Genomic DNA, 25,739 nt, shown 5'->3' with positions numbered 1-25,739 from the left:
TCAAGGGAAGGTTTCAAAAGAAGAAAGTAAGAAAATGCTACAACTGTGAAGAAACCAACCACTTCTCCAACGAGTGCCCTTATGAGAAGAGAGAAGATAAACCAAGGTTTCCCAAGACCTTTCCCAAGAAGAAGTTGCCAAATCCGTTGAACTCCAAGCTCAAGAAGAGAGATGGGAAAGCAATGGTTGCTCAAGAATAATCCGATCTAGATGATGTTAGTGGTGTTGCCGGAGTTGCTCAAGATTCTCAAAACACATTGAGGCTAGTCAACAAGAGTGGTGAAGTTGTCACCTACAACTACATGAAAGATTACAAGGGCAACGCTCACAAGTGCCTCATGGCGAAGGCCGTGGTAGAAGATGGAGAGGACCAACACTCTCTTGACAAGGTCAAGGTAACCCCACGATCAAACCCTCCTCTTTTCACTCCTCCTACTTCTAGTGATGAGTATCTTGATGCGGAGGATAGTTATGAGGATGATGATATAAATGATCCTATGCTTGCTAAATTAAATAAGTTCATGTGCTCCCTTAAAGGAAAGAAGCTCACTATGTTTCGTATGCTTATGGAGATGGTGAGTAAGCACACCATTTCCATTAAGGAACTCGAAACCCTCGTCACCGAGGAAAAGGAAAAATATGAAATCCTTGAGCGGAAAGTCCAATATGAGGAAGCACGCAATGATGAACTATGCTTAAAAATTGGTGCAAACATTGATGTTCATACTAGGGATCTTGCCTCCTTGAAAAAGGCTATCGACTCTTGCGAAGAGTTGATGAATGATAAAAGTAAGCTTGTAAAGTCTAATGCTTCTCTCTCTAAGGATTGTGAGCTCCTATCCGTGTCCCTCAAGACCAAGGAAGAAGAGCTCACCCTCCTTACAAAGAGTTTTGAGACACTCAAGCTTACTTATCTTGAAACTCTAGCCAAGGCTTACTCTTCTCCTATTATCAATGTTGATGCTTGTACTACTAACTCTAGTAGTGATCTAGCGTCTATTCTTGAGGAGAATCGCTTTCTCAAAGCTCAAATTGAGAAAGGACTCATGACATGTGCTCAAGGGCAAAAGAACCTTAATGAGGTGTTGAGCCAACACAATGAGGTGTTTGCCAAAGAGGGACTCGGGTTTGACCCAAGCACAAGCAAGAAGAAGACGTCCTCTCAAAAGTGCACCACTCCGTTAAAAGAAACTTTTGTACGAGAAGGGCACAAGGAGAAAGGTAAGGTTGTTAGTGGGAAGGCCACAAGGGGCATGCCTACTCTCAACAAGCCAAAAGTGTTTATGCCTCCATCCTATGTACTTCGTAAGACTAAGGATGGAGAAGTTTTTGCTAAATTTGTTGGTCCTCGAAATGCATTTCGGTTTTATGCTATTTGGGTCCCTAAGACCCTTGTGACTAACCTGAGAGGTCCCATTGCAAAATGGGTGCCTCTAACCAAGCCATAATTGTGTGTAGGTTGCTTTCTCCGGTGGAGTAAAATGGGTGATTGACAGTGGATGTACCAATCATATGACCGGAGATAGCAAGTTGCTCTACGATTTCATGGAAGCTATTCAACCATTTATGAGCATTATGTTTGGTGGAGGTTCAAAAGGACAGGTACTCGGATTGGGCAAAGTGGCCATCACAAATGACATGTCTCTTGCAAATGTGATGCTTGTCCAATCCCTCAAATACCATTTGCTTTCTGTTCGCCAATTGGCTTCTGTTGGTTATGATACACTCTTTGGACTAACGGATGTGAAAGTCTTTAAGAGAGATACTCTTGAAGTGGCCTTTGTTGGAGAGTTGGATGGCAACCTTTACACGGTTGATTTCTCGAAAGAGAGCACATTCCATGCAACTTGTCTAATGGCCAAGGCCGACAAGGGGTGGCTATGGCATCGCCGGCTAGCCCATGTCGGCATGAGAAATCTTCAAGATCTCTTAAAGGGTAATCACATCCTTGGACTAACAAATGTCTCTTTTGAGAAAGATCGTGTGTGTAGTGCATGCATAGCCGGGAAGCAACATCAATCAAAGCACCCACCCAAGAATATTGTATCTACTTCAAGGCCTTTGGAGCTCCTTCATGTGGATCTCTTTGGGCCTCCTTCGTGGGATAGTCTTGGTGGAAAAAAATATGGACTTGTCATTGTGGATGATTACTCAAGGTATACATGGGTCTTCTTCCTCAAATCCAAGGACGAGACGAAGATCACCTTCATTGACTTTGCCAAGCAAGCACAACGCAAGTTTGACAAAGAAATTCTGGCAATAAGAAGTGATAATGGATCCGAGTTCAAGAACTACACCTTGGAAGAGTTCCTTAGTGATGAAGGGATTGAACATCAATATTCAGCTCCATACACTCCCCAACAAAATGGTGTTGCAGAAAGGAAGAATCGCACTCTTGTGGAGATGGCAAGGTCCATGTTGGATGAATACAAGTCGCCACATAGTTTTTGGGCCGAGGCCGTCAACACTGCATGTCATGCATCAAACCGGCTCTTCCTCCGCACGATATTGGAAAAGACTCCATATGAGCTCCTAACCGGGAACAAGCCTAACGTCAAGTACTTTCGTGTATTTGGGTGTAAATGCTTCATCCTCAACAAAAGAGAGCGGTTAGGAAAATTTCAATCTAAAACCATTGAGGGCATATTTGTTGGCTATGGATCAAACTCTCACGCCTATAGAGTCTACAACAAATCCAATGGATGTGTTGTAGAAACTTGTGACGTGGTGTTTGATGAATTTAATGGCTCCCATGGGGAGCAAGTTGATCTAAATGATGTAGGTGAAGAAGATTCTTCTCAAGATATCTTGACGATGGGTGTTGGTGCACTTCTTCCAATGGAACAAGAACCTCATGATGATGAAGAAGAAGATGAAGGCCTCACACACCATCAAACTACTTCAACACCCATACCACCACAAGCCCCTATTACTCAATCAATGCCCATAGTCCAAGTACAAGATGATGATCAAGCTCCTCTTCATGATAATCATCAAGAACAAGATCTTCCTCAAGGGCAAGAACAAGAAAGTGCAATCATTGACAATGAACCTCAACAAATGCAAGAAGAAGAAGATTTTCCACTACACATTAATGATCCATATGTAGAGGACGTGGATGATGGACATGAAGTTGAACCTCGCGAAACCTTAACCTCCATCATGCCTCGAGTGGCCGGTCGTGTTGATGTTGATAAGATCCTCACCGGCATATCGGAAGGTAGAGTCACTCATAAACAATTGACAAACTTTTGTGCTCACTTCTCTTTTGTGTCTAGTGTTGAGCCTCTCAAGGTACAAGATGCGTTGATAGACAACGATTGGCTCATTGCTATGCAAGAAGAGTTGAATAGTTTTGAGCGCAATCAAGTGTGGTCATTAGTCAAGAGGCCAACTACGGAACACAACGTCATTGGTACAAAGTGGATTTTCAAGAACAAGCAAGATGAGAATGGTGTAATCATCCGCAACAAGGCAAGATGATATCATTTTTGGTTCTCCTAACATTCATTTATGCAAGAAGTTTGCGGCATCTATGACCAAGAATTTTGAAATGTCACTCAATGCGGATTTGAAGTTCTTCCTCGGATTTCAAATTCAACAATTTCAAGAAGGAATTTTCTTGTCTCAAGCAAAATACCTCAAGGATATCCTAGCAAAATTTGGCATGACTGATGCCAGCCCATGTAAGACACCCATGCCAACCAAAATTGTACTCACTGAAGACTCAAACGGTATCCCTTTTGACCCATCTAAATATCGCTCTATGATTGGTTCATTGCTTTATTGTTGTGCATCTAGACAAGACATCATGTTTAGTGTATGCATGTGTGCTAGATTTCAAGCTTCCCCTAGGGAAATCCATCATAAGGCGGTTAAGCATATTCTTAGATACCTTGTTCACACCCCAAAGTTGGGTCTATGGTACCCCAAGGATGCTAAGTTTGATCTCATTGGGTACACGGATGCGGATTGGGCTGGAGACAAAGTGGATCGTAAGTCCACCTCTGGTGCATGTCAATTTCTTGGACGCTCCTTGGTAAGTTGGTCCTCGAAGAAGCAAAATTGTGTTGCCCTCTCCACAGCCGAAGCTGAATATATTGCAACCGCCAGTTGTGCAACTCAGTTATTATGGATGAGGCAAACTTTGAAGGATTACGGTATCACCTATAGACATGTGCCTCTTCTATGTGATAATGAAAGTGCCATTAATATTGCTGAGAACCCCAAAGATCATACCCGCACCAAGCACATTGACATTAGGTATCACTTCTTGAGAGATCATGTGGAGAAGGGTGATATTGACATTGCTCATGTTGGCACAAATATTTAACTTGTAGATATTTTCACCAAGCCATTGGATGAAGCAAGGTTTTGTCAACTTAGGCGTGAACTTGGTATCTTGGAGCTTGACAACATTATGTGAAATCTAGTAATCCTTCATACTTAAACTTATGTCTTGTCTTGATGTAGGCATATATTTAGGGGGAGACACTCAATTCATGAGCACTCTCACCTTATATAATGCATAAATAGAACAAACACTCTCAAAGTTATCATAGTTTTCGAACTAGGGTACTTTAACATGATGGAGTCGTGACCATGTGCTCAAAGTTTACATCTTTGCGGTACTATGTTCCATATGCTCAAACATGGTGACCTCGGTCACCGCTTGTACAATGCTTGTATGGACCTTTCTTTCTTAAATAATGTTTGGATTGTTAATGCATCTTAGTATGGCCTTAGATGTCTCAGGTTTCTCCCCTATTAGTCTCATGTAAACTCCTTGGTGGAGTCTATATCAAAATTATACCTGTTGGCCCCCTCCTTCACATCTTTCCCTTACCCTGGTCTTCTATCCAGTAGCCGAACATCTGGGCCTTAGCCGGACATCCGGGCCCTGGGAAAAATACCTTGCCACTCAAAAAAGAAAGAAAGAAGATCATCAACCAATTACAGTGGCCGGACATCCGGGCCCCAGCCGGACATCCGGGCCCTGTACCCATGCTGCCGCTTTCCTCTCGCCAGATGTCCGGCCCATTGGCACTGCGTCTTCTGCTCTCTGTTTCCACTCGCCGGATATCTGGGCTTAACCCCGGATGTCCGGCCCGTCGCCCGCAGTCGCATATGCCTGGGGATGGGTGTGGGATTTGGGGGCAGTACCTCACTTCTTTCGTTCCTCTCCTCATCTCCCCTGACAGCCGCCGCTGCCGGGCCATCACTTCGGTGCTGCCCCGACCATCTCCACCGACCTCCGGCCCCGATCTCCTGCTCACGGACACTTCTCCTCCCGATCTACGATTCTATCCAATCCATTTCTTGGGTTGTTGTGTGAATCCCTCGGGAGGGACCGGTGTATCATGGGATTCACCGCCGGAGTTCTTCATGGCTCGCACCAAGAACTGTGGTCCCAAGTGTCCCGAGGTGTCTTCTCGGGTTGATCGCCGTCAAGGCTCAACCGACTCCGATGAGCATGCTCGGCCTAAGAAGAAGAAGACCACCACCAAGAAGAATAAGCGGGCACCTTCCATCAGTCCGTCGGCCTCGGATCCCGATGATGCGGACTATGTTGGAGAGGAAGAGGATGTCAGTGCACCAAGACAGTCTGTTGGACAGCCCAAGCCCGGTACTAGGAGGGCGCCGGTGCCTCAAGTTCGAGGTTCTGCTATGCCCATTCCCCATGGTCGTCGCATCTCCATGGAGCTTCTTGACAGTGGAGGTCGCCCCACTCACGACTTCACAACTGTGGGGGCGGGGCAATATCTTCAGTTCCGTCGAGATGTCAACCAATATGAGATGGTGGCTGATGCCGAAGATCCTCGGTTCCGGACTCGTATGCAGCAGGATCTGTATTCCAGTTTTGTCCATGGGCGTGGCCTTGCTCCTCACTCATACTTGGATCTCAACTTCCTACGTGATAATCCTGCCATGTTCCCTAATGATCCGGTCAAGATCATTGATGACATGACTCTTGGTCCCGCAATGACCTTCAGATGTGATTGGAGTGATGCTGCCATCCTACAGTTCTATGCCACCTGTTTCTTTGGTCCGGACAACACTCTCACTTGGATGACCGATGACACCACACTGAGCATCACCTATGACAGGTTTGTTCAGATTTTGGGTCTCTCCGGTATTGGCCATTGCATCCACAGTATGGATCCAGAGTACAAGCCCAAAGGAATTGATGCTTGCTTGCCCCTTGTAAAACCTCCCTCTCAGCTCACTGATGAAGAAAAAGCATATCCAGTCAATGAGGTATCCACCTTTCGTGCTCCTTTCTTCATCCTCTATCAGTGTGTGATTCGCACTCTCTACCCTAAGAAGGGAGATCGATCGAGGGCTCGCAACTATTGCATTGACTTGATGGTTCGTATGCATGAGAAATCCATTGAGCCTCTGGACACAGCCAACTTCATTTGGCATGAGATCCATCTTTGCAGTTTCATTCAGACGCGCTAGTTCCCTCATGCTCCATTTATTCAGGCTCTGATTGATCACACTGCTCCCTTTGAGGTGGTTAAGCCAACTGTGCACTCCATTTGGAAGCCTCCTCCTCATATGCGCGTGGGAGCTTCTGCTTCTCCTCAGCCTAGGAGGTCTGCTGGTGGGCGGACAGCTGCTCCTACTCAGCCCACTGGTTCTTCTGTTCCATCTTCCTCGACCGCTCCTCGTGGCCGGTTTGCATCATTCTTGGGTAAGGCTCAGTCTGCTACCATGAAGGCGATCACTTTCAGCCGCCAGCAGAATCATGATGTTCAGAAGCATCTAGTCATCTCCAAGAATCAGCTAAAACAGCGCCTCCGTGACCGTGGGAGTCCCGTTAGTGATGATGATCCTCTTCCCGCAGCTCCATCCTCGTCCACTTTCGGCTTTCCATCTCGTGCTAAGTACCCCGAGTTCTTTGATGATGATGATGACATCCGCCAGGAGTGATTGAGCCTGTTTAGTTATTCGCCCCTTTTTTACTTGTTGCTGTCAAAGGGGGAGAAGTAGTATCTTAGTAATATGGTCATGCTATGAGATGTTATTCCAACTTTATGCTGCTACCTATGGTACTTGTTCGTCTGAGACTATGTTATGTTAATGTGTGGCCATGAAATGTTCTCAGTCTATCTGATGAGTTATGATGATTTCATATGTGCTTGTCTCTCACTTTTGTATCTCTTTGTGTTACATATGCTACCATACGAATTTTTTGTGTTGGTCATTCTAATATACTCATCGCATGCACACAATGAGGGGGAGCTAAAAGCAAATTGTAACTATTTTGTATCCTTTTTGCTCTCATGATTGTCATTGCTAAGATTAGTAATTACATTTTATGATACTACATGTATGATTGTCATCAACAAACAAAAAGGGGGAGATTGAAAGTGCAATCATGTCCTTATATTATGTTTTGATGTTAATGACAATCTACATGTAGGGGACTAACAATGGTTGTCAAGTGAATCTCAGGTGTTGGTCCCCGGTTCATCAAATTGTGTGTGGATTAAGAGCATACGAAGTGGGTTCTCTCAAGGATGAAGTGTTAAAATGATGTTACATTTTGTTTCCTTGAGTATAAGATCCCACACTATTAAGAGGGGATCGATTGGGTTCGTAACAGACTTGCTCGAGTCAAAAAAAAATACTCCTTTACATAGTTCTTTTTATCCCCTCTTTACTTCTAATCTTTCTGTCTCTGGGAGTGCCGGATGTTCGGGCCTCGTGCCGGATGTCCGGGCTACTCCCTGGATATCCGGGCCTCTCGCCGGATATCCGGGCCTAGCCATTCCAGAATGCACTTTTGTGCACTGTTGCTGTCGGATGTTCGGGCTCCCAGTGCTCGCCGGATGTCCGGGCTCCTTGCCGGATATCCGGGCATAGGTGTCCATAGGACGTTTTTATGCTGGGCTGCGCGCCGGATGTCCGGCCACCTGCCGGATGTCCGGGCCTTCCTGTTATGCCGGATGTCCAGGCTTGACCCCCGGATGTCCGGCCCCTCTGTTTCCTGCTCTATTTTCTGCCTTGCTCTTTAAGTGGCTTGCCAGGCCGGATGTCCGGCCCCTAGCCCGGATGTCCGGCCTGCTCGTTCACTTGCACTACAACGGCCATATTTGAGGTCACACTATATATAGCCCTTCTCCCCCATGGGAGAGGGTTGACCATTCACTCTTGAAAAACCCTAAAACACATCTCACTCTCTCTCTTACACCTCCACACCAAATCTTAGATCCCCAAGGGATTTGAGAGCATTCGAGAGAAGTTGTTCAATCAAGTGATAGATCCACTCCTTCTCCATCTTTGCACCAAAGGAATTTGTGATTTGAGCAAGTCTTGAGCTTTTCCCCATCGATCTTGTTACTCTTGGAGGTTGGAGACTCCTAGGCGGTAGGAGTCTTTCAGAGAGGAATCGAGCTTTGTGATTACCCCCGAAAAGTTTGTGAGGGTTTGGAGACCACCCCAAGGTCTACCACTAGTGGTTGAGAAACGCCTTCGTGGTGTTGTCTCAAAGGGAGAATAGGGTGAGCCTTCGTGGCGTTGGTGTGCCTTCGTGGTAACATCCACCTCTCTAACGGTGACGTAGCTTCCCTCCAAGGAAGTGAACATCGCCATACATCCTCGTCTCCCGGAGTTGCGGTTATCCCTAACCCTAACTCTCTACTTGTGGTTACTTGTCTCTTAGCACTTACTTCATCACTTTCTATTTGCCTAGTTACTACTTGTGTTACCTGCTTAGTACTTAGTACTTCACTTGCAATTGTTAGGCTCACTTTCACATTTCGCATTATTGCCTAAAAATTGTTAAGTAACAATTAAAATTTGTAGTTGTACCTATTCACCCCCCCTCTAGGTCCATCTCGATCCTTTCACCCATGACATCTCAAGAATATGCAAGAACATAGTATTTTGCAAGTATAACTGTGAACAATGGTTTCTAGTTGCCCTCTACTTCTAGGAGCCTGTTCTTCATTTTTAGCGGAATTGACTCAGCCAGCCAGGATGACACACATGTTGAACCAGATGATTTCCTAAAACTTTCTTTGAAAGGTTTAATATTATCACAGGGATTTATAATTTTTTGTCTGCTAGAGTAATCCAATATGATACTAGCTTTCAGTGGAATTGACTCAGCCAGCTAGCATGACTTGCAAGTTGGTCTTAGTTGTCTGTGGGAGAGTCCCTATCAATAGCAATTGGCCAATGGCATTAATTACTAGTTCGGATTTTTTCAAACATATGTTGGACCAGATGATTTCCTAAAACTTTCTTTGAAAGGTTTAATATTATCACAGGTATTTATAATTTTTTGTCTGCTAGAGTAATCCAATATGATACTAGCTTTCAGTGGAATTGTCTCAGCCAGCTAGCATGACTTGCAAGTTGGTCTTAGTCATCTGTGGGAGAGTCCCTATCAATAGCACTGGCCAATGGCATTAATTACTACTCCCTCCGTTCTAAATTACTCGTCGCAGAAATGGATGATTTTTTCAAACACATGTTGGACCAGATGATTTCCTAAAACTTTCTTTGAATGGTTTAATATTATCACAGGGATTTATAATTTTTTATCTGCTAGAGAAATCCAATATGATACTAGCTTTTAGTGGTGGACTCCTGGTTGTTACTTTAAGAGCATTTTTAACAAAGGGGGTGTTTATCATGTTTTGTAGTTCAATAAGATCTTTACGGTCTAATATCCATGAAATGTTCATTATCTCATTTGGTCAAAAGTAATGTCACCATCATATAGTTTATTGTTCAACACACTAGCCAACTGCTAACCAGATAGCGATATTAAAGTTAGTGTGAACTACACAAACTGGTATTATTCGATGTATCTCTGAAGGCTAGTTCTCGCCAATGGAAGTCTCCTTGCTGATTTTCAGTATCCACATTTCTCCATCATTTAGAAAGTTCCAACAAATGCATCGCTCTCTAGACTTTGGTTTCAGTTCATCACTGTAGCCAGTTCCTCTGAAGTCATACTAACCATGCCAGATAGGGCTGCGCAGGCCAGAGGTAGTAGCTCAACAGCTAAGCTGAGACAGGCTGAAATAAAAAGGAAGATAAAAGCCAAGGGAGGGGCCGGCGCAAAGATCCACTAGCTAACCTGAGTCGACGACGCTTGCCACATCAGCAGCCACTCGAAGCGAAGCTGTCTGCGACCAGAGACTGGAGATGAGGTCAAGCATCGACGCATCCTGCTGCCTGCACAAAGGTCTCCATAGGTGCAAAAAGATGATCAATTTGTAGAAGGTGTCAGCTGGGTGTTTAAAAAAGATGCCCCCAATAAGGGCCTTGTTCCTAATGTTCTAGAGTGGCCAAGCAGAGCGGCGAAACCGAGCCAAGTAACCCGACGAGCTTTCCCGGATAACCCCTTGCCTAACATGCAAAGTCCACAGGTGACCACTTGCACCTGATTTCATCCCTAACAAACCTAAAGAAGATGTGATCCACATACTCATCTTCACCAGATCAGGTACATTTCCCATCCCCAGGGCCGTGGTGCTTGAGGACCTGGTTTGCACTGGGAAGCCTTCCCCTAACCAGTTGCCAGAGAAATTTTCCCGAGTTTTATTGCAGTAGAGTACCTCTTTCCAGAGAGCCCACCCTTGGTCGCCAACACGGTCACCAGTTGGCACGCAGGAAGTGAGAGCAACGGTCATTTTCCCTTAAGATAGTTCTTTGGACAATGTGTCTTAAGATATTTTTTTAGTATATACCTTAAAATTCTTACTCTTTGTTCCGCGCCTCTTGTTGAGTGAAAACCGTGATTACACCTTGCCTCCTAAAGGGGGGGTGGGTGGGAATGAAACATGATATCTAGAACAACAAAATTACAATTTCACTCTAGCCCTTTCTCGTTTTTGTAATGGAACTATTAACAATATCTTCACCCTAGCTTGTTTTGCAACAAGAACTATAATAAACTAGCCTGTCTCCATGTAATTTTGTTGTGAAACTTAATAGACTAGCACTTCCTTTCGTGTTTGTGTGCCTGTTTGATTTAGCCTATCTCCATGTACCCACTGTGTCATTTATTACAAGGCCTTGAACAAATATCAAATTTATATACACAATCTCCACATAAAAATAACTGGTGTGAAACTTAAGAACTACAGAACTTGCAGTCACAAATCCAGTTATGTGTGCATGCCAAACATATGAGCAAGCACACCCTGCAGTCTTGATGCATATGTGTGCCATCTACTTATCTTCCTCCTGAAAAGCTTGACATTGTGCCAAAGCTCGTTGCTGATGAAGAATGTGATATGACGTAAGGGTTGAAACCTTCGCTCTGCATCAAAGACAGCATGCAGAAGCTTAAATGCGTTGGCATCAACTCCGGTAGTGGCATTTCCTTGTTGAGGTACTGCATGACTTGCCTCATAGTTGGCCTTATGTTTGTAAATGGGTGAGAGCACAATAATCCTAGCTTTAGTGCTAAGAATGCTTCACCAACATCAATTCGCCTTGAAGCTTGATGTCCACTGCATCATTGAGTGAACATTTATGCCAATGTTCAAGCACCCAGTCAACTAGCATGAGATGGCTTTCCTCCGTATCTTTCATGATGGGCTTTTGCCCACAGGTGACCTCAAGAATGAACACACCGAAGGAAAATACATCCGTAAATGGGGTTGCCTTGCCAGTGCGTGCAAGCTCTGGAGCTAGGTATCCTATGGTGCCAACAACACGTGTGGCTTCTGGGTCGCTACCATGGTCATACAACCTTGCAAGACCAAAGTCACCTATTCGCCCACTGATCTCGGTGTCGATGAGCACATTGCTTGCCTTGATGTCTCGATGTATGATAATTTTCTCACACTCCTCGTGAAGGTAGAGTAATCCATTTGATACACATTTGATGATTTGAAACCACTGAGACCAATCCAAAGTAGGCTTTCCATCTTTGCCATATAAGTATTTGTCTAGGCTTCCATTTGGCATATAATCGTATACTAAAAGAAGCTCACCTTTTCGCCGGCAATATCCCAGTAATTGGACAAGATTGCGGTGTTGAAGGCGGCCTATGCTAACAATCTCTGCAATGAATTCCTTCATTCCTTGTTTTGAGTCGTGTGACACCTTCTTCACAGCGATATTGAATCTTGATATAGGCAACACCCCTTTTTATACCTTTCCGAACCCTCCACCACCTAGTAGGTTCTTGTCTTTAAATCCTTCTGTGGCATCAAACAAATCCTTGTATGAGAACCGGTGCGGCCCATACTCAACCTCCCAATCTTCACATAGCTCAGCATACCTTAGATTCCTCCGTATGAGCAGAAAAATGGTAGCAGTTACTGCAAAGAGGAACACCACAATTCCTATTGGTAAAAGTATATGTAATCTCATGGACTGAGCCTTCTGACCAAGACGAGGCAGCTCGGAGAGTTTGGAAATGTCAATGGGCGGAGTGAGGCTGTCCATGCCAAAGCTCCAACCAAGCACATAGTGCTGCGCGCTGACTGTGCCTGTAGAGGACGAGAAGCCAATATATGCTGGACTAGTGATTACTGTCGAGAGATTAAAAGTGGTTGAAAGCAGTGGCCTCTCAGGTTTTGCCAGATTGATGGGGGCCATGGTCACATTGATCTGTATGACCTCTCTATCATAGTTCACCCACACTTGCATCGCCTTGTGGCTATTGAGTGCCAACCTCTCAAAGATGCCACTCTGATTACTGTAATAGCCAGCATCATGAGATTGCACAGAGTGAAGATTGTTGATGTTGATGCCGATGTGGTTGCCGTTGATGTCTTCTAAGTCATAATTTTGGTGTCAAGCTCAACCGCAAAAATGTGGTTGTTTGGGTCACCATTATTCTGGTCACTGAAGAGGCCCAAGTACTGGGTTGGGAATGCAGCTGAGAAATTCCTGGTTGGTGCAATGAAGAAGGCAAGGCCATGACCACTCAAGTCAGGGTCGGTGGAGAGGATGGCAAACACAAACGATACAGAGAAAGAACGCACCGTGCCATTGGGAGATTTGTGGAAGCGCATGGGGTTTGGATGGAATGCGTGGCCTTTAAGCCGAGCTGTACCATTGGTCAGCTCGAGGAGACCGCTTGGCATGATCCTGGCATTGCCATCAAGGGCGAGGTTGCTGCCGGTGAAGCCTGAGTATACAAATTGATCGTCCTCATTGCCAGTACTGCGAGCAGCAAGGCTAAGGCTTATGATCAGTTTGAAGAACATAATCTTCTTGCTAGCCATGTCTGCAATTCTGTATTTTGTGGATCTGCAATGTGGTTTGCGGTGGTGCACTTACATCTACTTTGTTTGGCTGTTCATTATAGCGGAGTTGGGCTACTTGTAGTTACTTAGGCACCACTTGTCCGAGTCTTCTGCATATTTTTCTTAGTTCCTTCCTTCGTGCTTACTTCTTCCTAGTCTATAAGGATGCATCTAGTAATATTGCAGATGAGTTTGAATGAAAATGATACATGTTGGCCAGGTCAGCAAGAAAATAATTAAAGCCGCCAAGGACTCATAGATCGGCACATAAATAAGCTTCAGAGAATACAATCATCCACATCATTTAGTTGTTAAATGCTTCTTTCAACTGAGCATTTTGTCATTGCTGGTAACCAATAGTCAAGCTATATTTTGTTGTTGTTGTAATCTTGTAGGAAACTAGTGGTAGGGTTTCCAGTACCGTGGGTTTCTTTGTGTGGTTCAGCTGCTGCTTTCTGGTCCTTGCCGCCACTATAACAGGCTGTCAATGAACACAAATTGAAATGGTTGACTTTGAGAACGCGTGACTGAAAGCCAGACAAAATTTGGCTGATTTCTCTCATGTAGCAACGATGGGAATCCTACGCTTTGGTGACGAGAGGACGATGTAATTGAGGTAGAATTGGTGGTTCATGAGTGTAATGAAGGTATTTTCTTTTATTCTGGTTTCAGTTCAGCAGAAATTTGTAAGAAGTTTTTTCGCAGCGCAAATATCATCCAGTTAGTCAGCTCTTTTTTCTTAATTTTTAGGGGTACCTATTAGCAGTTTTGTGTTATGATCTCGATTAATCTTTGAAAGCTATCCTGATGTCAAGTACTACCTTCATTCCATATTAACCTTGCTGATTTAGTACCAAGTTATACTAAATTAGTGACACTTAATATGGAATGGATACGTTTTCTTTTTTGAAGTTTTTGGAGGTTTCTCATTGAATATATAGCGTGGTGTTTCGAATTGGTGACCTCATGGTCGATCATCAGATGCGTTAACCACCCCACCATCGCCACCTGGTGTGCTATGTTTCATCGTCTTCCTGCTTTTCTTCCTTTCCTTTTTCTTTTTCTTTCCTTTTTCTTTTTCTTTCCTTTTTTCTTTTTTCTTTTTATTTTTTATTGGAACTTTTTTTACCTTTTTTATTCTTCTATTTTATTCTTTGTTTTCTTTACTTTTTTCAAAATTGAATGAACTTATTTCAAATCGATGAACCTTTTTTCCAAAATTGATGAACTTTTAAAAATTGATAAACTTTCTTTCAAAATTGATGATTTTTTTTTCCAAAATTGAATGAACTTTTTTCAAAATCGCTGATTTTCTTCTCAAAATGGACGAACTTTTTCAAGAACCGAATGAACTTTTTCCAAAATTGATGAACTTTCTTTGTTTTTGTGAACTTTTTTTGAAGTTCGTCAACTAGTTTTGAACCCACGGACTTTTTTTGTGAATGACTTTTTAATTCCTGATTTTTAGAAAAATGCATTTTTTGAAAAGTCAATGGTCAACTGGTCAAAGATTGACCAGTCAACTGCTACTGGTCAACTGTGGCCAGAAAACCAGGACGAACCGTTGCCTTACTGCGCCGGTCGCATTCGCTGGCGCATCGAGCGTTGGCCTCCATAATGGGTCGGCCCACGAGGCGTGCGTGTGAGCGCCGTTCCGCTTGCTAGCGCATAAGGCGCTCAATAGGAGCTCCCTTCTAGTAGCAATCAGTTTCTCCTCGGGACTTCAACCCGGTAGTCTGCCCCCGCGTCGCCCTCCTGGCGACACGGGGGAAAGCTAGATCGGCGCCGCCAGCCCCCCTTTCCACCCTCCCCACTGCTCGCCGCCGCCGCCGGAGGAGCGGCCGGCAAATCCCGCGCCTGCTCCGGTGAAGGTGGCGGTGGGGCCCTTTCATCTCCCACGACTGCGAGCTTGGCGAGCTGGCTGCCATGGCTGCGCGGGGGCGCGCGTCCGCGACGGAGTGGCCCGAGGTGGCGCGTGGCTGGAGGCTTGGGCGTGGCAGTCGCGCGAGGAAGCACGGCAGGCGCGCGAGGAGGCGTGCGGCTGGGCGCGGTGAGCGGCTGCGGGGCACGGCGTGGTGGTCGTCGTCAGATCCGGGGCGGTGCGTGGGCAGGGTGCCAGGCGCTGCTCCCAGCGTGGATCTGCGGCTGGCGGGGCGTGGGAGGCGCGCCGGTGGCGCCCCCAGCGCGGATCTGCTGGGTGGCAGCCGGTTGTCTTCGGCGGCCGGTGGTTCTCCGCATGACAGAGGCACGACGTTGGTTCTGCTAGAGGTGTGAGTTCCGCAGGCAGCAGGGCTCGATCTGGGTTTCTGTTGGCCGTGCGGACGAAGTGGTGGGAGATGAATGGCACCTCGTGTGACGCCTGGATAATTAGGCTACAGTGAACCTCTGCTAATGATACCACGTCACCTCGATTACTGTTGCTAATCTCGCGTTAGTTCGAAAACGGTTCGAATTCAAATTCAAAATCAAGCAAACAATAAAAGTTTTCAAATATTAAAACTAAAATGTTCGGAGTGAGCCAAATAATCCATATTAAATATTGGTGAAGAAACCCCACTTTTATAAAATCTTTAAATACTCTAAAGTGAATAAAAGTGTAGCAAAACAATTATTGAAATGCCTTTTATAATTAATAAAAATGTTAAACTATTCTATTTAGGGTCTAAACTTTATATGGTAGTGGGATTAGTGGTAGTACTAATTTCGAGGTCATTTTGGTACTTTGCAAAAAAAGAGGAACAAAATATAACAGAAAAGAAATAAGTAAATAAAAAAAGAAAGAACTCCCGCTCGGCCCAACTGGGCCATGGCCCAGCCAGGCCGACCCAACTCCCTCCCCCGGCCCAACCGCGCCTACAACCCACCCCACTCCCCCGGTGACCTAGATCGGTCCACCCACTTCCCCCCCCCCACTCCCACGTCGCTCGCACCCACTCCCCCTCTCGCTCCCCATCCCCCCGATCCAGAACTGGATTGGGCCGAACCCCGACGCCGTGCGCCGACGCCAGCGCCCGTCCCCGCCGGCGCCCGTCGCTCGGACTCGCCGGACCTCCTCGCCGGTCTGCCTCCTTCGACGCCGTCATCCCCATCGACCACCCCGACCCCGCTGCCCTTTCCCCTACCGGTCTCGTGAGCCCCGATCTCCTCCTCTCCTCTGTCGCACGCCGGCCGCCCCCTGTATCGCATGCGCCTGCACACAGTCGCGTTACCCCGGCCTGTCGACGACCGCGTAGTAGCCGCCCCGCGCCCGTCTCCGTTCGGCCCCTGCTGCTGCTTCTCTTGCCGCTGCCGCTTCTTCCTGCCGCCACCACGTCTGGCCCCGACCAGCCTCGTCAGCGCCGCTGTCGCCGCGCCACCGCCGCCTACTCCACTGCCCCGCCCGCGCCTACTCCTTGCGGCGGCCGCCTTCGCCCCTGCCGTGCCGCCTGCATCCCCCTTGGCCGCTCACCGCCGCTGTGCATGTGCGCATCCGCGCTTGGCCGCTCGCCAGCGCGCACCCACGCCCGCACGCTCGCGCCTGCTGCTGCCCTAGAGCCCCCCTGCTGTTTCGCTCTGCCGCGGCCTAGGCCCCATCGCGCGCGCACACGTCGCGTCGAGCGCGCCGTCTCCAACCGCTCCGCCCCTCTGCGGCGCTCGCAGCGCCCGTGTCGGGTGCATCCCCGTGGGCCAGCACCCATTCGGGTGTGCCCGACGCCCGCCCCAGTTTGGCCCCGTGGGGCCTATGACGAACGGGGCCCATGCCCAGAACAAAAATGAAAAATAAATAAATTAATAATAAAAAATCAATAATAAAATTAATTAACTATTTAACTAAATAATTAACTTAATTAATCCTATTTAGTTAGCTAATTAACTTAATTAACCTGTGTTAGTTAACCTAATAACCTACTTAGTCTTTTTAATCTGTTAGGTTAGTAAAACAGTATATGACAAGGGGGCCCCACCCCCTGTTGACCAGTCAAAGTTTGACTGGTCAACTGGGACCACTTGGACCCACATGTCAGCCCCTCTGGTACACTTATGTGTACCCAGAGCTGGGTGCACCTAGCAATTCACATTATTTCGAACTAAATTAAATTTAGAAAATGAATAAAACTTTGAAAATTTATATAAAATAATCCGTAGCTCGGATGGAAAAACTTTGTACATCAAAGTTGCTTAGAACGGCGAGACGAATCCGGATACGCAGCCCGTTCGCCCGCCACGCATCCCTAGCATAGTGAACACACAACTTTCCCCCTCCGGTTCATCTGCCCGAAAACGCGAAACGTCGGAAATACTTTCCTGGATGTTTTTCCCCTTCATCAGTATCACCTCATACTGCGTTAGGTCCCCCTAGCACAACATAATGCCGCATCTTGCTTTTTGTTACATTGATTGCTCTGTTATTTATTGTGTTCCCCCTCCGTTACTTCTTTCCGGTAGACCCCGAGACCGCCGGAGACCCCCAGTACGACTACGTTGTTGATGAACCTTCCTTCTTGCCAGAGCAACCAGGCAAGCCCCCCCTTTGATCACCAAATATCGCCTACTCTTCTCTGTACTGCTTGCATTAGAGTAGTGTAGCATGTTACTGCTTTCCGTTAATCCTATCCTGATGCATAGCCTGTCTTTGCTACTACTGTTGTTACCTTTATCTGCAATCATAATGCTTAGTATAGGATGCTAGTTTGTCATCAGTGGCCCTACATTCTTGTCCGTATGCCATGCTATACTACCGGGCCATGATCACTCGGGAGGTGATCACGGGTATGTACTATATACTTTATACATGATACATGCGGTGACTAAAGTCGGGTCGGCTCGTGGAGCACCCGCGAGTGATTCACGGATTGGGGGCTGAAAGAACCTTTGTCCCAACGGCCCTCTGTGTGGATCTTTGTGGCGAAGCGACAGGGCAGGTTGAGACCACCTAGGAGAGAGGTGGGCCTGGCCCTGGTCGGCGTTCGCGGTTATTTCAAGATAACACGTTTAATGAGATCTTGGTATTTGATCTGAGTCTGGCCACTGGCCTATACGCACTAACCATCTACGCGGGGATAGTTATGGGCACTCGACGTCGTGGTATCAGTCGAAGCCTTCGTGACGTCAGTGACTGAGCGGCGCGCGCCGGATTGGAACATAAGGCTGCTCTTGTATTAAGGGGGCTAGTTCTGCTTCCGGCCGCCCTCGCAACATGCATGTGTGCAATGGGCGATGGGCCCAGACCCCTACGCCATAGGATTTAGACCGGCGTGCTGACCTCTCTGTTGTGCCTAGGTAGGGCTGCGACGTGTTGATCTTCTGAGGCCGAGCATGGCCCAGAAAAGTGTGTTCGGCCAAATGGGATCGAGCGTGTTGGGTTATGTGGTGCACCCCTACAGGGAAGTTAATCTATTCGAATAGTCGTGATCTTCGGTAACAGGACGACTTGGAGTTGTACCTTGACCTTATAACAACTAGAACCAGATACTTAATAAAACACACCCTTTCAAGTGCCAGATATAACCCGGTAATCGCTCTCTCACAGGGCGACGAGGGGAGGATCATCGGTTAGGGTTATGCTATGCGATGCTACTTGGTGAACTTACCATCTACTCTCTTCTCCTGCTGCAAGATGGAGGTTACCAGAAGCGTAGTCTTTGAAAGGACTAGCTATCCCCCTCTTATTCCGGCATTCTGCAGTTCAGACCACATATGATACCCTTATTCCATATGATACCAATGCTTACATATGTAGTGTAGCTCCTTGCTTGCGAGTACTTTGGATGAGTACTCACGGTTGCTTTTCTCCCCCTTTTCCCATTTCCTTTATCCGATTGCTGCAACCAGACGTTGGAATCCAGGAGCCAGACGCCACCGTTGAGGACGACTACTACTACTCGGGAGGAGCCTACTACTACGTGCAGCCCGCTGACGACGACCAGGAGTAGTTTAGGTGGATCCCAGGCAGGAGGCCTGCGCCTCTTTCGATCTGTATCTCAGTTTGTGCTAGCCTTCTTAAGGCAAACTTGTTTAACTTATGTCTGTACTCAGATATTGTTGCTTCCGCTGACTCGTCTATGATCGAGCTCTTGTATTCGAGCCCTCGAGGCCCCTGGCTTGTAATATGATGCTTGTATGACTTATTTTTATTTGTAGAGTTGTGTTGTGATATCTTCTCGTGAGTCCCTGATCTTGATCGTACATATTTGCGTGTATGATTAGTGTACGATTGAATCGGGGGCGTCACAAGTTGGTATCAGAGCCGACTGCCTGTAGGAATCCCCCTTCCACACTCCTTGGCCGAAGTTGAGTCTAGACATTTCAAAAACTTTTACTAACATGGTTGTGTGCCTTACGGGCCCACGTCGGCATCTGGGTGGTATTAAGATCTTTTACTCCTTGTCTATACTCTGGGACTCTGATCTCTCTTCTATTCGGGTTAAATGAATTTTGCTAAATCTAACTTTAGGGACTCGTGGTCACATCCACCCGAAGAGCCCCTTCAGACCAGATGATCATCGGCTGCACCAGAAGATTTCGAAGTTACTCTCTGCTACTCTTTCGAGACTTTGTGCCCATCGCCTTTGCAAATTTCCTACCACTGTTATATCATTATGGATGACTACATACACTTGCCCTTTCAAATCCCATTGATCTTATTATTACAAGATACACCGAAAATTATCTCTATTGTTCCGAGAATATTTTGTGCCTACTGCCTTGAAGTTCCTTGCCACCTGAATACCCCTATGGATAATTCTCGCACTTGTCGAGTATCCGCTCATCCCCAGTTGTTCATGTGTTTCACAATGGTCTTCGAAATACTATTCGATCCTCCAAAAAATCCTTAGTAGCTTATTGCTCTGCAATACTTGTCTGCTTGCATTATGGGTGCTTTCCATATCTCTGGCAATATTCGTTAGTATCCTTAGACACCGTCATTTTGATCCTATTGATTCAACATGAGTGCGAATGCACGCAATCATCAGTTGATCCTTTTAAATTGTCTTTCTGGCTTAGACGTCATTTTTGAACATGAGCTTGTTCTCGACCAATTTGTTTGCCATCAATTGTACCCTTAGGTCTATTGAACTTATCCACCCTTGATCAGAGCGTCTGCTTTTGATCCTTCTAGTTGGAAATCATAATTCCTTTGATATCTAAGCATGGAATCATTCAGGTGTCCTATAGTCTGATGCCCTTGCATCCTTTCTTCAACTGACTGTGTGCCGATGCTCACTTCAGCTCCGCTATGGACCGTCAGATTCTTTATTGGATTATTATTCGACAGTGTCCTCCTTATTCAATAACCTTGTGAGCCTTTCCTCGGATACATAATGCTTTTGGTAAATTGTATCCTCTATTTTCTCAACCATGCTCTGTTTTCGAGCTGGTGGTATTTACGATTGAAGCTTGTGGTATATGTTTCCACGATACCCTGACGGGTTGAACTTATGCCTTTCTTAATCTGTGTGAACCCGAAAGTTTTCACGGGTCATACTCCTCTGGTAATTCACCAGGTAGGTTTTGACACTGAAATCATTCTTATCTAGAGCAGTGAATGAAAGGTTATGCATTGAAGAAGTGGGAGTCGACCTTGAACTTTGTGTTCATGCCCATAGACACGATGTAGATCTTATCATTAGAGCTTATCTTAAATTAAATTTTCCCTTGGTATAAGTTCTTATATCTGTGATCTGGCCTTTTGCAATCGTGGTTCCGACCATGTTCTCCTTTAAATACCATTTCGCGTGCAAGTTTAGGCGCTTGTCTTCTGTAGAGCAATACCCCAGTCCAACCTCTACTTTGATCTGTCATCGAGTATTACCCCCTCTAGTATCTCGAGATTATCACGGAACTGCATAACTTCTTATGAGTTCTTTTTCAAGTATTATCCGACTTTCGCTGCATCATCATTTGACTTGATGTCATCGCCAACCGATTACATCTTCATGAAATCTCTCGACAAATGTGTCGTGGTCATCATCAACATCCTGAGCTCTTCCAAGATATATATTGAATTCTTGATGAGAAATACCATCCTCGCCCCTCAATGGTTTGTGTTATCATCGACCACTTTATTGCCTTCCGTTCAACACAAACTTATTCGTGTTTTGTGTTATACCTTGAGATCCTTGCTATCCAGCATTTGTTCTTCTTTACCTTGGAATATTACCACCTTTTATGTCAAGAATGTCGTGGTAATTTTACCACCTCTTGAGAATTCTTGATATAGTAATATCTCTCGCCTTTTGCGTTCATTTCTTGGTCTCCGTGTTGTTCTAAACCGGAATACCGACAAATGGTTTGTGATGTGTAAATTCTAAACTTCTAGCAACCCTATTGCTTCGAAGTTAAGGGTCGTCATTTCATTTTTAGACCATTGGTTATCGAATCACCATTCTAACATTGATCATGCTACCTAAACCCATATTTCGGGTGCACTTTTCAACCAATGTTTAACTATGTATGTTCTCCTCAAGCATACCACATTATATCATTTGATCTGACAAATGTTATCTCCTTGTTCACATAAGTGTGGAAATCCATCTTTTGAAAATCTCAATGAATTGTCACTGAGTCAATCAGCCACCCCCTCACCTCTTCTTGATTTAATGATGAACTCTTGTTTCGGAACTCGCTTCCATAGTTCAATTCCCGAGAAACTTACAAGGTTATCTCGTAAATTTGTGTTGCACCTTTCTTCTCAGGCATCCTGACTCTGAGTTATCCTGACACCAATCAGATTTGAATCTCGGTCAGATATGATGGTTGGAACATATTTCCAAGAGTTATAACATCGGCCTTCATAAGACCCGGTAAGATGATGTCATGCCTAGCACACCTGGACGGAGGCCCTATTGTTATAGTTTCCATTTTAGCAAGGTTAACCATTCTTCCATGAGGAAATTGTAAGACTTATTCTATAAGTTGTTCCTGATGGATCCTTTTTGTTTCCAAAGTCTGATCTTCACCTATTGACCATGTCAATGCTATCTAGAAGCATGTCTATGGTACTCCGATTTTCAACAAGAACATTTGAATCCCAATGCCAAATGTTTCTTGCTCAATTATCCGAACACCGTTGTATGGGTAATGTCATGAAAATTTTCTCCCCTTACCTAAAGGGTTTTCTACATTATATCCTGTCATGGATATCGTGCTTTGCTTATCATTGGGAAGGATATACCCCTGAAATATCTAATAATCATATTTTCCTTTCCATTATTTGGTTTAACCTTTATGGTGATCATTATGGTCTAAGCAGTACTAATTCCCTGCTTATGTAAACCCCTCGTGTACAATTCTGTCAGTAAGACCCTGTTACTTTTGTTGATGACATTCCGGTAACCACCGATGGACGAGAACTTTGCCTATTGGTCCGCCTCGTTGCAACGAGCAGGAAAATGGTTCTCTTCGTCCCTCGCCCTTGGTACCAACGTTGTTGCCGACATAATTGACATGCTACCCTTTGACATGCCTTGCTCTCATGACCGAGCAAGATGTCACCGCTCCTCTACTTTTAACCCACATGGTGGGCCCATAACCCACAGTTCCGCAGGATCGAAACTTGACTCTCCTATACACCCCTGTTTCGAAGTTATCCCTTGTGCTTCGTTTCGTATGTAATTTGCGAGCCACCTTCCTAGTGATCAATTCTGGTAGCAGACACAATACTTATTCCCGTCACTCTGAACCCCTTTCACACTCTGTTTCAGGCCATGAACGATTGCCTATACCATTGAAACTTCTTATTGCACCATCTTACTTTGCTCTCGATGTGTTTCATTTGTTCAACTCAAGAGATACTCATATGTTCATTCTTGGGATACCCCCAGATGATTTTCCCTTATAACATCATATCGTTGTAGAGCTGCCACTTCCCTATTTGTAAGTACGATGGAGTTCCCCGAAGAAAGGACGAAAACTTCATCATGATGCATTGGAATAAAGAATTGGAGACATCAATGAAAGGGATTAACTTCTTCGAGAAGATCCGTTAGAATATCGTAACCAGAACTTTCCCCCTTACTCCCCTCTTAAATCTCGGGACGAGATTTCTTGTAGTGGAGGAGAATTGTGACACCCGGATAATTAGGCTACAGTGAACCTCTGCTAATGATGCCACGTCACCTTGATTATTGTTGGTAATCTCGCGTTAGTTCGAAAACGGTTCAAATTCAAATTCAAAATCAAGCAAACAATAAAAGTTTTCAAATATTAAAACTAAAATGTTCGGAGTGAGCCAAATAATCCATATTAAATCTTGGTGAAGAAACCCCACTTTTATAAAATCTTTAAATACTCTAAAGTGAATAAAAGTGTAGCAAAATAATTATTAAAATGCCTTTTATACTTAATAAAAATGTTAAACTATTCTATTTAGGGTCTAAACTTTATATGGTAGTGGGTTTAGTGGTAGTACTAATTTCGAGGTCATTTTGGTACTTTACAAAAAAAGAGGAACAAAATATAACAGAAAAGAAATAAGTAAATAAAAAAATAAAAACAAAAAAATAGAAAGAACTCCCGCTCGGCCCAACTGGGCCATGGCCCAGCCAGGCCGACCCAACTCCCTCCCCCGGCCCAACCGCGCCTACAACCCACCCCACTCCCCCGGTGACCTAGATCGATCCACCCACTCCCCCCCACTCCCACATCGCTCGCACCCACTCCCCCCGATCCAGAACTGGATCGGGCCGAACCCCGACGCCGTGCGGCGACACCGGCGCCCGCCCCCGCCGGCGCCCGCCGCTCGGACTCGCCGGACCTCCTCGCCGGTCTGCCTCCTCCGACGCCGTCGTCCCCATCGACCACCCCGACCCCCGCTGCCCTTTCCCCTATCGGTCTCGTGAGCCCCGATCTCCTCCTCTCCTCTGTCGCACGCCGCACCCGCGCCTGGAGCTCACTCCGGCCACCCCCTCCACGGCACGTGCCCGCACACAGCCGCGTTGCCCCAGCCTGCCGACGATCGCACAGTAGCCGCCCCACGCCCGTCTCCGTTCGGCCGCTGCTGCTCTTGCCGCTGCCGCTTCTTCCTGCCGCCACCACATCTGGCCCCGACCATCCTCGTCGGCGCCGCTGTTGCCGCGCCACCGTCCCGCCCGCGCCTGCTCCTTGCGGCGGTCGCCTTCGCCCCTGCCGTGCCGCCTGCATCCCCCTTGGCCGCTCACCGCCGCTGCGCATGCGCGCATCCGCGCTTGGCCGCTCGCCAGCGCGCGCCCACGCCCGCACGCTCGCGCCCGCTGCTGCCCTGGAGCCCCCCTGCTGTTCCGCTCTGCCGTGGCCTAGGCCCCATCGCGCGCGCACGCGCCGCGCCGAGCGCGCCGTCTCCAACCGCTCCACCCCTCTGCGGCGCTCGCAGCGCTCGTGTCGGGTGCATCCCCGCGGGCCAGCACCCATTCGGGTGTGTCGGCGCCCGCCCCGGTTTGGCCCCCTGGTGCCTATGACGAACGGGGCCCACGCCCAGAACGAAAATGAAAAATAAATAATAAAAAATAATAATAAATTAATAATAAAATTAATTAACTATTTAACTAAATAATTAACTTAATTAATCCTGTTTAGTTAGCTAATTAACTTAATTAACCTGTGTTAGTTAACCTAATAACCTACTTAGTCTTTTTAATCTGTTAGGTTAGTAAAACAGTGTATGACAAGGGGGCCCCACCCCTTGTTGACCAGTCAAAGTTTGACTGGTCAACTGGGACCACTTGGACCCACATGTCAGCCCCTCTGGTACACTTATGTGTACCCAGAGCTGGGTGCACCTAGCAATTCACATTATTTCGAACTAAATTAAATTTAGAAAATGAATAAAACTTTGAAAATTAATATAAAATAATCCGCAGCTCGGATGGAAAAACTTTGTACATCGAAGTTGCTCAGAATGGCGAGACGAATCCGGATACGCAGCCTGTTCGCCCGCCACGCATCCCTAGCATAGTGAACACGCAACTTTCCCCCTCCGATTCATCTGCCCGGAAACGCGAAACGCCGGGAATACTTTCCCGGATGTTTTCCCCCTTCATCGGTATCACCTCATATTGCGTTAGGTCCCCCCTAGCACAACGTAATGCCACATCTTGCTTTTTGTTACATTGATTGCTTTGTTATTTATTGTGTTTCCCCTTCGTTACTTCTTTCTGATAGACCCCGAGACCGCCGGAGACCCCCAGTACTTCTACGTTGTTGATGAACCTTCCTTCTTGCCAGAGCAACCAGGCAAGCCCCCCTTTGATCACCAGATATCGCCTACTCTTCTCTATACTGCTTGCATTAGAGTAGTGTAGCATGTTACTGCTTTCCGTTAATCCTATCCTGATGCATAGCCTGTCCTTGCTACTACTGATGTTACCTTTACCTGCAATCCTAATGCTTAGTATAGGATGCTAGTTTATCATCAGTGGCCCTACATTCTTGTCTGTATGACATGCTATACTATCGGGCCGTGATCACTCGGGAGGTGATCACGGGTATATACTATATACTTTATACATGATACATGCGGTGACTAAAGTCGGGTCGGCTCGTGGAGCACCCGCG

At 46.2% G+C, this 25,739-nt stretch overlaps 1 pseudogene; it reads right to left on the bottom strand.

Moving 5' to 3' along the window:
• Nucleotides 1–11,200: 11,200 nt before the first annotated feature.
• Nucleotides 11,201–13,208, bottom strand: LOC123058618 (L-type lectin-domain containing receptor kinase SIT2-like; annotated as a pseudogene).
• Nucleotides 13,209–25,739: the final 12,531 nt, after the last annotated feature.

This window comes from Triticum aestivum, chromosome 3A (assembly GCF_018294505.1).
Source record: "Triticum aestivum cultivar Chinese Spring chromosome 3A, IWGSC CS RefSeq v2.1, whole genome shotgun sequence".
NCBI classification, from domain to species: Eukaryota; Viridiplantae; Streptophyta; class Magnoliopsida; order Poales; family Poaceae; genus Triticum; species Triticum aestivum.
This window is presented reverse-complemented; position numbering and strand designations above follow the sequence as displayed.